This window comes from Lepisma saccharinum, chromosome 21 (genome assembly GCF_977018435.1).
Source record: "Lepisma saccharinum chromosome 21, izLepSacc3.1, whole genome shotgun sequence".
Classification (NCBI taxonomy): domain Eukaryota; kingdom Metazoa; phylum Arthropoda; class Insecta; order Zygentoma; family Lepismatidae; genus Lepisma; species Lepisma saccharinum.
In genome coordinates this window covers 61,926,664-61,939,212 of record NC_139249.1, presented here as the reverse complement: position 1 = coordinate 61,939,212, position 12,549 = coordinate 61,926,664, and the positions used below count along the sequence as shown (strand labels likewise).

Genomic DNA, 12,549 nt, shown 5'->3' with positions numbered 1-12,549 from the left:
GTAAGGGTTTTTTCTTAAAATCAAAATTACATTTACTACTAATAAATTTGGCAAAAACACTCTAGACCTTTTATTGGTTAGGAGATTTTACATGTTCTCGATCCTGTAGTTAGAAATGTTATACTGATGGGATAAGTACCATTCTAGCACTTTTCTGTAACATTATGACGTCAAACAGTCAAAATATTTAACTATTGAATAAGTGTGGTGGCCCCATTTTTATTACAAATTTATGGTGCTAATCTTCAGAAACTGAAAACTTTTGCCTCTTTCAATGGCCGTGTCCGTTTGTTCACCCTTCCGTCCACGTTAACTATGGTTTCACAGACACTACAAAAGCTGTAAAAAAATTGTGAACTGATAGACCTACCAAGAATAGTTCAACTCAACAATAAACAACTCAGTATAGCCGTCCTTTTGGTCACGTAAGTATAACAACTGGTCAAAGTGATTTGTTGTAAGCACGGAAACTAACAAATGTGAAGAACTACACGCACGACCATGAAAACAGGCGGCTAGGCAGAATTACGCTGGTGCCACATATGGGAAAAGCAAAGCGAGAGCGGGACAAAAGTAGCTGTTCCCCGCGCAGTGTGTGGCAACGTCAACCAGGCTGCGTTGCCTAGTTCGAGGATCAGACCGACCTCTTTCTCCGGGGCACTTTTGTGTCATCCGTGAGCGTTCGAGCAAATACTGTCAGTTTGTATCACATGGATTACAAAGACCAACTCTACAACGAGATCTCTCATTCTCTTAAACCTCCGAACAAACGGGGTTGTGCTCTGATGTGGCAACAGCGCGAACTTCTGCCACCCGCCTAATTTCATGGCCGTGCGTTTAAGATTTTCTACTAATAAGAGCAACTAGTAAATTCCAATTTAACGTGACAAATTATTTTGATTGACACATCTCTCCGTCTGTTGGGTCAAACTACTGAAATTTTTAATGGTTCGATATCTCTGAAACCATTCAAACTATACATATGGAATTTAGTGGATTGATAGATATAGTCGCGACATTGGATTTTTTCTTTCCTTCATTGACTGGGCTATATGTGCCTCTACATGGTATCGAACCCGAGACCCCTTGATTACATTGGGAAGGCGCTAGGATTAGTATCCTCGTTTTTTTTTTTTTTTTTTTTTTTATACTGAGTGAAGTAGCAAGGGCTCCAAGTATCCTAAAGTTAAACGAGCTCCTTAGCAGAGATCAATCCGTTGATTATTTTTTTTTTATTAAAGGTCATAATGGTGGCTTCAGCACTGAAACTATTTTTATCCGTAAGCCCTTCCTTAGTGAGAACATCTAGATTATCAGATTTTTTAAAATTTAGTTTAGTTCTTCGTACGACGAAGGCCCTGATAGAGGGTAGAAACGTTACATGTAAAGTGTTTTTATTTCTTAATAAACTGCCTTGGTCAGAAACTTTAGTGACGTCACCATGCTTTTCATACACCAAGATATGTCCGTAGCAAATTTCATTACATTATGGTGGGCCTCCCCGATGGTGCAGTGGTAGCGTCGCCGACTTGTAATCAAGTGGTCCCGGTTTCGATACCCGGTGGAGGCACAAGTGGTTTGGATTCCACTTTAAACTGTAGGTCCAGTCCCGATTAGCCTTACTGTGCATAAAGTGAACTTAACACACCAACTCAACAATTTCATTTCATTATGACCAATAGTTCGATTTTTATGAGTGAAATTCAGGGGCTGAGAGCGAGTGAATCGCACTGTATAATACCAGATCGTGGCCAAGAACAAAACGAAATTTATTTTTTATAATTTTTAAACACTACCAAGTAAAAAAATGGTTTTCATTCATACGTTATTATTTAACGGCAGCAAACGAGCAAGGTACAATTTGGTGTCCATGTTTAATGCATTAGGAACCAAATGACGCCTCAATGCCAAGGACAACTTAGATTATGACTGTGGATAATTCACGTACATACGAACGGAAAATACAGCGAATTCTGATATTTGTCTGCAAGGTCTGAAAAAGTAATGCCTTAGTTATCCGAAGAAAATTCCATCAGCAAAAATACAAGAGAACAACTACTCCAAGTTAACTTCTCATTCATTTCCGAAGACTTTCTACATCCTTTTGTACGTTGTGGAAAACCTGTCCATCATGCTGTGGTCAAAATGTCCCTAGCAGTATACAAGAGAAGTCCTGTCGCCGAAGTAAAACACGGCAACAGCGCCAGAAAGATGAATTCCGTGACGGAAGAAAACTTGGCTCGAATCTAGAAATATCTGATAGCAACTTTCTTCGGAAAACAATGGGGAAAAGTACTAATCTGGAAATTGATGTATGTGCAATATGGTGAATTTTCCAATATTGCTTCCATGCAATAGCTAATATTTTGTCTTATATCTTTCGTATACAGCGTATCACATGTACGAAAATTATTACAAACATAATTATCTTTAATATGAGATAAGATTCATAATTGCTGGATTGCACCGTCTTCAGAATCTCAATAATTTTCCTTTGCAAAGTCAGTAGTTTAGGTGAGACTTGGGAAGGTCAAAGTGATCAAATTCTACTTTTGTGACGATACCTACAATAAAACTATACATTTAAGCTGAAACTTTTGAGGACTGACCTGGTGTTGTTGCATTTGAATGAAATCGATCACCACATTTCAAGTTGGTGGACGGAAGCCCAATTTTCCTCATGTTATACGCGTTGCGTATGATGTAAATTGAGAGATACTGAGCTGAATTTTGTTGGAGACGTTTGGAGTAAAGAAGTGGACTTATTTCCGTGAAGTTAATGAACGCATATCGTCATGTAAAATTTTGCACCTACCGTTGCCAAAAATTCAAAAATTGGCTAGTTGACATACAGAAGAGTTATTTTTGTGCCATTTGAAGGGCTCGGGGAGTAAATCATGGAAAGTGCCATCATTTAAAATGGAATTGTAGCTTTAGTGCTGTTCTCAGGTTACCAGCCAGTTTAAATCGGCGTTAGCTTCCAATGTTTCGAGCACATACATTGCTCTCATCATCAGGGAATGTAAAAAATGTTATTTCTTTTGTTCCGTTGTCAGGGCGGGTTTTTATCAGCTTCATTTATTTATTTTGCTGAAATCTCATTATCTACATAAATTTTACATGATTTACTTTTGTGGCGTTACATAATTTACATAATCCCTCCCGCAACTGTCGCAGGGACGAAAGATCTGTGTTCTTCCCTAGATAATTACGAACACAAATACATAGAAGAAAACAATTAAAATCTGGCGGCTAAGTTCGCAATGAGTTGCTGCCGTTCGTCGAGGGCCGACGTCTTCTGTATTTGCCGCAGTCCTTGTAGAAGTACGACCAACGTCGTGAGAACATCGGTCGTGTACCTTGTTGGGTAAAGCTGAGTCGGTGACTCGTCGAATGGGCCTGGAAAGTTGGCGTCGTGGAGTCGTGTGTTGAGCACTTTTTTTACAGACTTAAATAGAGGATAACCTCTATAGCTGGAATAATGGTGTTGGCTGCAGTTGGCGCACTTCGAAAGTATTGACGGGTCCTTATTTGGCAGTCGGAGAAATGATGTTGTCCGGCACATTTAACGCGCCGGGGTCGAACATGACAATGGCACGCTTGGCATTGCAATATCTTTTGAGAGTGGTACTTCTTTATTACGACGTTGTACTGTCCGTTGAGAATCTGGGCCTCTGGGCAGTGTGACCAATACCAGAGGCAGTGGTCTTCTTGTCGGTGGTGTGTCGGTCGACGTCTGATCCCATTTTCTCGTCCTGCTGGTGGTGTCGGGCTTTAGCGGTGAGGCGTCCGACAGTGTATACCGGAATTTTGAGCTGCTCCGTCAGCAGCTGTCGAATCTTCTCCATGGATAACTCCACTGGAAGTTGTCGAACTACGACCTTAAGCTTCTCTGCAGTTGAGGAGCCATAGGCGTACTCGATCTTCTTATGGTCCAAGTAGTCTCCTATGGTGGTGAATCCATCGTCATTTCAGGTTTGAACCCTGCAGCAGTTCCTGTCAGGGTTTCGGAGCGAAGTGTGGAGCGTACTAAAGGAGCACTCCGGAGCGACTCCGAAGCGTCAGTTCTACTCCGCTCCTCGCTCCGATCCGGAGCGGAGTGGTTCGACTTCTTGAGAGACACGCTCCGCTCTGGAGCGGAGTGGTTCAAATATTTTAGACGCACGCTCCGATCCGGAGCGCAGCGTGAGACAACAGCACTTCGCTCCGGAGCGTGGTACTTTTGGCAGCACGCTCCGATCCGGTTAGGAGGTTGCTTTTTTTACACGAATTTTGTAATGCAACTATGAATAATGGAAATGTGCAATACATTAAAGCCGACTTCCGTGACGGAGTGGTTATAGTCGAATCACATGGAAAGAGCCTGCAGTCCTGTTTCCACGTACTCTAGTTGATTGTCTGTATGATCGCCCCCGCTTGGAGGGGAGGGACAGAGTGCATCATGCTTCCTTATTGCCCTAGTCGAACGGGTGAAGGGGGAGGTGCGCGGGGACTTTTGGTCAAAGCTTTTTTGTTTGTGGTCGCTCTACAGCACAGCACCTTACGACGTCAGGAATCCGTGGGGTGGTTCAAAACCCGGCATGGGCTTGTACAGGGTCAACGAAGTTAGTAATAAGTTTGTTTTATACACTTGTATGTTGAATTGTATCTTCTGCAAATATGCTGTATAAAGAAACAAACTGCAGGAGTACTAAGTGAGGCGAGTGTACAATCTTTATGTGTATCGTTAATCAATTTAATCATAACATCGATCATCCCCATCTTCGCGATTAGCCAAAAGCGACAAGGAAGAGAAGTAAAATGAACTAAATCAATCAATCAATCATGCACATTAAACATTGGTAAAACAATACAAGAATGCTGTTTTGGCTCAATAGTACGTAAGAGCTATAGTACGTAAATTGTTCATGTGATGTAAGTTGAAATATGAATTACGTAAATAGTATTTCTGTATTGAGATGTACTATTTTGTATTGTGACTCTTAGATATAAGAGTTTGAATGTTATGTGTTGAATGGGTTACGAATGGTTTCAAGCAATCAGTTTTTCTGCTTTGCGGATTTGTCCGACCCACCTCCCCCATACAACAGACAGCTTCGTTTTGTGCCGTATTCCGTGTTCCTTGCAGGTGACTCAGTGCAATCGGCTAGCGCATTGTGGTTGTGTACGTTTCAAAAGGGATGGAGGGTGAAACTGGTACATAGCTTGTTTGTGTGTGCTTTCGCGGTTGAGAACTTCGTTTGCTGCGCTGTACGTTGCGTTTGACTTATCCGTACACTCAAAATCGAATGAAACGCCCCCCCTTACGGTTATGCAACCCGGAATTTTATATCATCTAGTTTCGCCAGGAATATCAGCTCGCGAGAAGCGTAGTGTTTCCAACTCTTGAATCTAGCCACAGATTCACGCGACCGGGTGGAGATCTTGCTTTCCTCTTGATTTGATTTTAACGGACAAGAAGTTTATTTTGAGAATGTCTCTGGTAATAATAACAAGTGTTATTAACATTTATGCTTGAGTTTTTTATTATTCTTTTACCACTTCCGAACGAATATGTGAAGATTTTTTTTTTCATTTTGCAATAACGCTTTCGGCATTTTTCCTTCAGAGTTATTCTTTTTGTTTTTAAATTTTTGGCGACATCTGATTTGGAAAAAGTTCCACGAAGTTTGTTTTAAGTGTAAATGCATCTGGACATACAGTGTAGAGTGGGATTCGAACAACAAATATGAGCTTCCGTCGCGAATCGAACCAGCGCTCCTTTCATTATGTTTTCTTTCCACGTTTATTACAGGCCTCCCCGATGGCGCAGTGGTAGCGTCGCCGCCTTGTAGTCAAGGGGTCCCGAGTTCGATACCCGGTGGAGGCACATGGCACAGTGGTTCGGATCCCACTTTAAACCGTAGGTCCAGTCCCGATTAGCCTTACTGTGCATAAAGTGGACTTAAAACACCAACTCAAACCAAACCAAACGTTTATTACAATTTGCTTCCTTCAGCCTACTTCCGATTGTCGTATATTTCAATTCGTATTCCCGTTTTTTTTTTCATTTGCATTGTTCGAGCAGTGATAACTTTCTCTCTTAATCTGGTTATTCGAATACTTTTATACTTAATTTTTTTTTCCTTTTCTCGATTTTCCCTTCGCACTCATTACAGATTTTGGTATCGCGCTTTTCCATATTTTCAGTAATTTAATTCTTTGATTATTTTTAATTTGCCCTTAGTCCGAATCAAGAAAATATGTTGGGAAATGTTTCCCGTGTAAATCTTATTGTATGGTGGTGTAAAATTGATGCCAGCTTTTTCTTGCGATAAGGGTTTTGAAAGTGCAAGGGTCTCATTTATTAACCATGCTGGGAAGGGGAGGGGGCGGAGGGGTGCCAGAAACCTTCCAGTCGGAATATGCCTGAAACGAAAAGTATAGATCGACCAAAACGAAAAAAATCCTTGGGACGAAAAGTACCCGCGCAGATCTCCCTTCTTCCCTTCAGTTCGGGCCATAAGGAAGCATGGTCCACTCTCCCCCGCCCCTCCTCGCGGGAGTACGGTGCACAGGAGTCGTGGGTCTGCGCAGGTTGTTTTGCTTGTGGTTCCACTCTTCCATCAGCAGGTGCGTGCTGAGAAGGCTATTCTATCTGCGAGTGAGGGGGAGGGGGTGACGAGCAACACTGCCACAGCGAGTCGCTGTAAATGATTTCATTGTCTGTGCTGGGTGAAACCGGTTCTTGGTGCTCCTACACTTTTCCGATACATTTCTGCCAGCCTTTCTAGCGAAGCGAGGTCATATGTTCCAGATTCGAACTCTGGTCAGGCATGAATGTATCACTGATTTTGTCCCGCCACAATTTTATAAATTGATAATTCATCCGTATTATCGCGATTAACTCAAGAGGCAGAAGAGTGATGTAAAATAACCGAAATAGAAATTGATGCATTTGTGCCTGGTGCTAGTGTAACGACGAAGTTAACTCTTTATAAATGATGCAATAGGTAGCCCTTGCGCTCAAATACACTTATACCTTGCCACAAAAAAAATCTAACTTATCGCTGATCTCTTACTACATTTGGAATACAGCCAAGAGCGATGTAAAGCAATGCAATTACATTGTGAATGTTTCACATCCTATAGTCTTTCTTTTTCTCGTAGCGGGGGCGGGGGTTCATTCATTACAAATATCTAGGAATGGATTTAGCAGCAATCCGTGATATATTTAAATATCATAACATGCTGCGTAGCCAGGGTTCTTGGGTCCTAGCCTCTGATAATGAGTTTTTCTTTTTCGTTGTTTCTTCAATCTTCATCAATTTCCCTGAAGCATCATTCATCCTCTGTCGCCATTGGCTATATGTAAAAATTGACATAAAATTAGTAAATTTTGAAAAGAAAACACAAGGATCTGCTTTTCTCATAGCTCGCCAAACATGCACATTTCTGTATTTTATGCTTTCAGCGCTATCATTATTCTTGGCAGGCAATGGAATTGAAGCAACTCTCACAACTAACGTAAACTACATATCACTCAGGCATGACAATTCTCGCGGGCAAAGTGGATTTCTTTGGCACATGGTAGCGCAATAACTATCTTCTGGCCTAGATTTAAATCCGTACTTTTTATTCCAGTTGAGTGATTGACTCACAATTTTGCCATTGAAGGTTTGGGTTGTATTTGGGTTATACGTATTGTGTTTTTGGTGCGCTAGAAAAAAGCAATCCCAAAGGTTCGCACTGAACAGAAAATTGTGTGCTTTTCCTCTCTCTCTTCCAACTCCTTCCCTCTCTCTCACCCCAAGTCCCCACTATTTAGGTAAACTGTTGTTAGAAACATATTTTCCGAAGAATATCCACATTGAAAATAATATTCCCCAATTGTTTTGATAGGGCATTTCTATTGCTCCGAACGAATTATCTCCGTAAGAGGACTAGGGCCTCCCCTATGGCGCAATCGTAGAGTCGTCACCTTTAATCAAGGGGTCCCGGGTTCGATACCCGGTGGAGGAACATAGTGGTTCGGAACCCACTATAAACTGTAGGTCCAGTCCCAATTAGTCTTTCTGTGCATAAAGTGGACTTAAAAAAACAACAATTCAATTCAATTCAATTAATTTAATAGATTATACATTTATATTCATTGCGGGCAGAAATGTGCGAGAAAACAATGCATTTTTTTCAGGGAATGCATGAGTCAATAATAATGTATATTTTACGGTATATACTTTTTTATATTGCATTGATTCAATAGTATCCTTATTTCCTAAAGCAAGCGTGAGTTTCTTTGCACACACCACGCAGGCCCTGCTTGACGTAAATCTCAGATGCAGTAACTTCACGGTTGCCTTTTGCCACCACGCTTTGGCTTTAATTCGAGCCCCGGTGGGTGCTTCGTTCAAGATCCTGCAGCAGTTTTACTCGTATCTATGCCTTGAGCATGCCACTTGCAACGGAACCAATAAAATGAAACTTTCTGCACCGGAATGGGCGTGAAACTCTACATGCACCAATGATAAGGTGTTTTCAAGAGGCATGTGCCACGTGCAGCATGTCCCTTCGGTCCGAATGTTCCTTTACGATATCATTTCATCATGCCTTACTTTCGGAACTTACAAGAGAGAAGATAGTCCGCATGTTCTTGTGCGGCGGATCTGCTGCACTACAGATTGCTACGACCCTTGGTGTGGACGATTCATGCGTCAGGCGTTGGATTCGGTGTTACGAGGAAGAAGGTGACCAAGGAATGAAGTGAAGACCCAACAAAGGCCGGCCGTGGAAGGCAACCAGGGAAAAGGATGCAGGCATTATTGAGATGAGCGAGGGCAATCCCTTCATGGCTACAACGAAGATTCGCCAAGAGTTGAAACTGGAGTGCCATGCTGCAACAGTTCGGCACCGTCGAGCGGCAAAGAATGAAGCAATGACGCATTTCCATCACGAAGCACGGATCAGTTTTCTTTACAATATTTACCAGCTCCTCAAGAATTTTGGCAGAACGTAATTTTGAGCGACAAAAAAGTATTTTCGTCTGACGAAAATGGTCAGGTTTATGTTTGGAGGCGCAACAAAACTCGCTACCGCCCCGAGAACATTTCTACCCATGCTAGGAGTGGCAGGATATCCGTGGCGGTGTGGGGATGGATCAGTTCGTCTGGAGTAGGTGGATTGGTGGAAGTGTCAGTAGTATAAAAGTATATAGGATAAACGCGAGAAAGTACGAACCCCCCTCAAACAGATTTGGCTACACTTAAAACAGGCTCAACATGTCCATATGAGCTTTTTGCTCAAGTGTGGAATCTTGTCTAATCCAAGATTTTTGTAAAAATGCCCTCGGGAATTTCCTGAGAAAGTATGACCCCCCTCAGATTGATTTGTCTACACTTACAAAAGGCACTTCTGAGAGATTGTTGTCCATAAACTTGTCAAAAATATGCCCCTCTTGAGGCTACACTTAAAACTAGGCTACACACCTACCCACACACATACATGGTTTAAGTTTAATTGGATACCAGGTTCACTAATATTAAAACAATGTAATTCTTCTAGAATTGCTCCGTGACTCTCTCATTTCTTACATCATAAACGTATGATTTTTCACCTATGAGAATGACACTACAAATGGTGTCATCTGGTAATGTCTCCTGGAATTCACAGATAATTTTAATGTTTGTCCTGTCATTAACCACAACTTGTTTCCTTTTTGAAGTGTTGATTACAAACATGGGTCTCTGTGTTTTGAATTCATCTGGTGAGTAATACATATCAGTACTGCCAGTAGTGACACGTTTGAATGCCGAAAATGCCTCATATAATTTAAGGAAATCATCCTTGGACATGTCTAAATTGTAATTTTCTCTAGGAAATACCTCATTTCTGCCATTTTTAAGATATATGTTCTTGATGTTGCAGTTATCAAATTTACTTGAATTTTTTTCCTGATTGTTGTGTCTTCCAGTCTGAAACAGTACCACTACAAAATCAGGCATGTCGTATTGTATGCTGGAGAATGAATTTGTAGCATCAAACTCATAATAAGACCCAGATGCAGGCTTCTGTACACATTGATATGTGTAAAATTGCAGAGGAATCTGTGGATTTTTTATTATATCAGCTTTGTATTTAAGAGCATAACTGGCCTCATATTCAACAACTGGGATTCTTAACTCCATAGTCTGAATAATGCATTTTCCTGCATCTGGTAAGGTATTAGGCAGAGCTTCTCCTGTAGGGTTTAATGTGCTGTACCTCATCAAAGCATTGTTATCATTGGCAGCTCTTCTAAATGTAATTCTTAACCCGCCCTTCCACATAATATCTTTGTAATCTGAGAAGAATCCTGGCAATAGGCGCATGGGGAACAGCACTGTGTGGCTCTTGGTTAATATTTTATCACCAGCCTCAAATCCACCGATTCTGTAGTAAGAAGCTTCGGTCTTGGATAATTTTAGAGTGGCCAAAGCTGTGGAGGTAATACCGGGATAATCCACTCTGTTTATAACAACGCCATGCTTTCTGATCTCAATTTCAGAGAACAGATGTGGTACAAAATTATCGACCAATCTTATATTTGAATTTGCCGGATAATCTGTTCCATCGAGCTTTACAACATCAAATTTGATGTATAGATCTGCTCTGTGGGGGTGTATAAATCCATCCCCTACATCAAGATCAACCTCAATCTCTGTGTTGGGTTGATTTAAATTTGCAAATGTCCTCCTGTTTGGGGGGAATGATTGTAGCTCATAACTCTCAATATTTTCCATTGTATGTATTTTTATTTAAATGTTAATCTCTATGATAGCAGTTGTTGTGGCTCCAGCAAAATCAACTAATTCTTCTTTTTCATTAGTGACCATCAATTCAATGTAATCTATTCTATTATGACACACAGGAAAATATAATGTTGGGGATGGATTGTAGATGATTGGCTCCATGAATTCGGAATTAGGTTTGAATGTTGCAATGATGCCGGTTTGTTTGTGAGTGCCTATGCCATTTGATTTGGTGATCATACCCTCCGCCACATTACAGTGAATATTCAGAGTCTCTATGGCTAAGAATTTAGGTATATTCATAGCAGTGTGTTTGATGCCTGCTTCAAGTTTTGTGTTGTTCTCAAAGCCTAACAGCTCTCCTATAGTACCCAGATCCACTGTCTCTGTAGCAGATACAATCTCTACTCTGTGAGTGACAGAATTTTGACTTAACACTATACCTCTGGGTAATTGAGCATTTAGAGTGGACAGATTATATTGCCCTGGAGTGATGACAATTTTTTGATCACCAACTGCAATTGTGTTGTTGTGGTGTGTAATATTAGGGATTAGGTACATGCCATAAAATGCTCTGAGAGCTATTGTTTTGGGATACACTATGTCATCATGCAATTTGAGTTTCAATATTGAATTTTGGCTGGTGAGATGGAATACCCCCATGATGTTTTAAATACCACAAGGCTTTTTGAAAATTTTCAATTGATGGTTTATTTATTTGAGACATATATCTAAGAACAGATAAACACAAATGTCCGCAATTAACATCTTTGAAGTTCTGAACACGGGCATTATTGTAATAAAGATTAGCTGATTTTAGATATTTTATTAAATTTTCAGGAGGAACACCTCCAAATGAATCAAACACAAATGCCTCATTGTTTAAATATTTAAGATAACAAATCCAGTGAGTGCCCTGATTTTTGTACTTATCCAAATTAACAATGCCACACTCTTTGTTGAGTGGTTGTTCTGGTAAAGAATCAGACATGTACACACCTCTAAAATTTTTGATGCCCAGTGGCTTGATTAAAGCTTCAATATCTTGGTTTGTAAGCGGCTCTTGTTTTTTTTAAACTTATTCATGGCTCTCTTAACACCTTTGCCTTTTTTCTCCATTGTCAGGTTATGGCGCTTCTGCTCATCTAATTCTGCCCTATTTTTCTTGGCATCTATTACTGTTTTTGCTATGGCAGCTGATCCCCCAGCCAAGCTCCCAACAGCCCCAAGTGCTGCTAAGATGGCAGGGATAGTAAATATGAATCCCCCCACATGTGATTTTTTTCTTGATTGTTGTAATTTTTTTAATTGGGGGGTACTAAGCAACAATTTCATACCATGGCCCTTGGCAATACAAGAGCTTTTTTTCTTGCGCTGCTTTTTGGTTAAAAGACTGTCAATAGTTTTAAGAGATTTGAGACCTGCATAAGGTATTTGATACATAACACCCTTGGCCTTCATTGTAGGTTTATTATATACATATTCACAGCCCCCACCCCAGTTTTTGTTTGGTGCTCATAGCTATGGTGGTTCCCAATGCTGATATTCTCTCACTTAAAGAAGCATCTTTGCTTACAAATCTACCAAATGCAGCCTCTTCTAATTTCTTGTCTGCAACATGTCTCTTGTCAAGATCAGTATGTGTGTTGTATGCTATGTCATGGTCTCTACAAGCAGCATCTAGGGGATTTACACCAGGATCCCCTCTGTTTAATCTATTCTCCAATTTTGTGCCTGGACCACAATACTGATAGCCTGGAATGTGTAGTTCAAATGGCAACTTGTT

The 12,549-nt window shown here is 40.8% G+C and overlaps 1 protein-coding gene and 1 long non-coding RNA gene across 2 annotated transcripts in view; one reads left to right on the top strand and one right to left on the bottom strand.

Moving 5' to 3' along the window:
• LOC146004346 (uncharacterized) overlaps positions 1-12,549 on the top strand; it is a 145,981-nt gene that overhangs the window by 68,875 nt on the left and 64,557 nt on the right. The window lies entirely within an intron of this gene.
• Positions 1-12,549, bottom strand: part of LOC146004345 (transferrin-like) — a 148,120-nt gene that overhangs the window by 108,677 nt on the left and 26,894 nt on the right. The gene's annotated exons all lie outside the window — the stretch shown is intronic.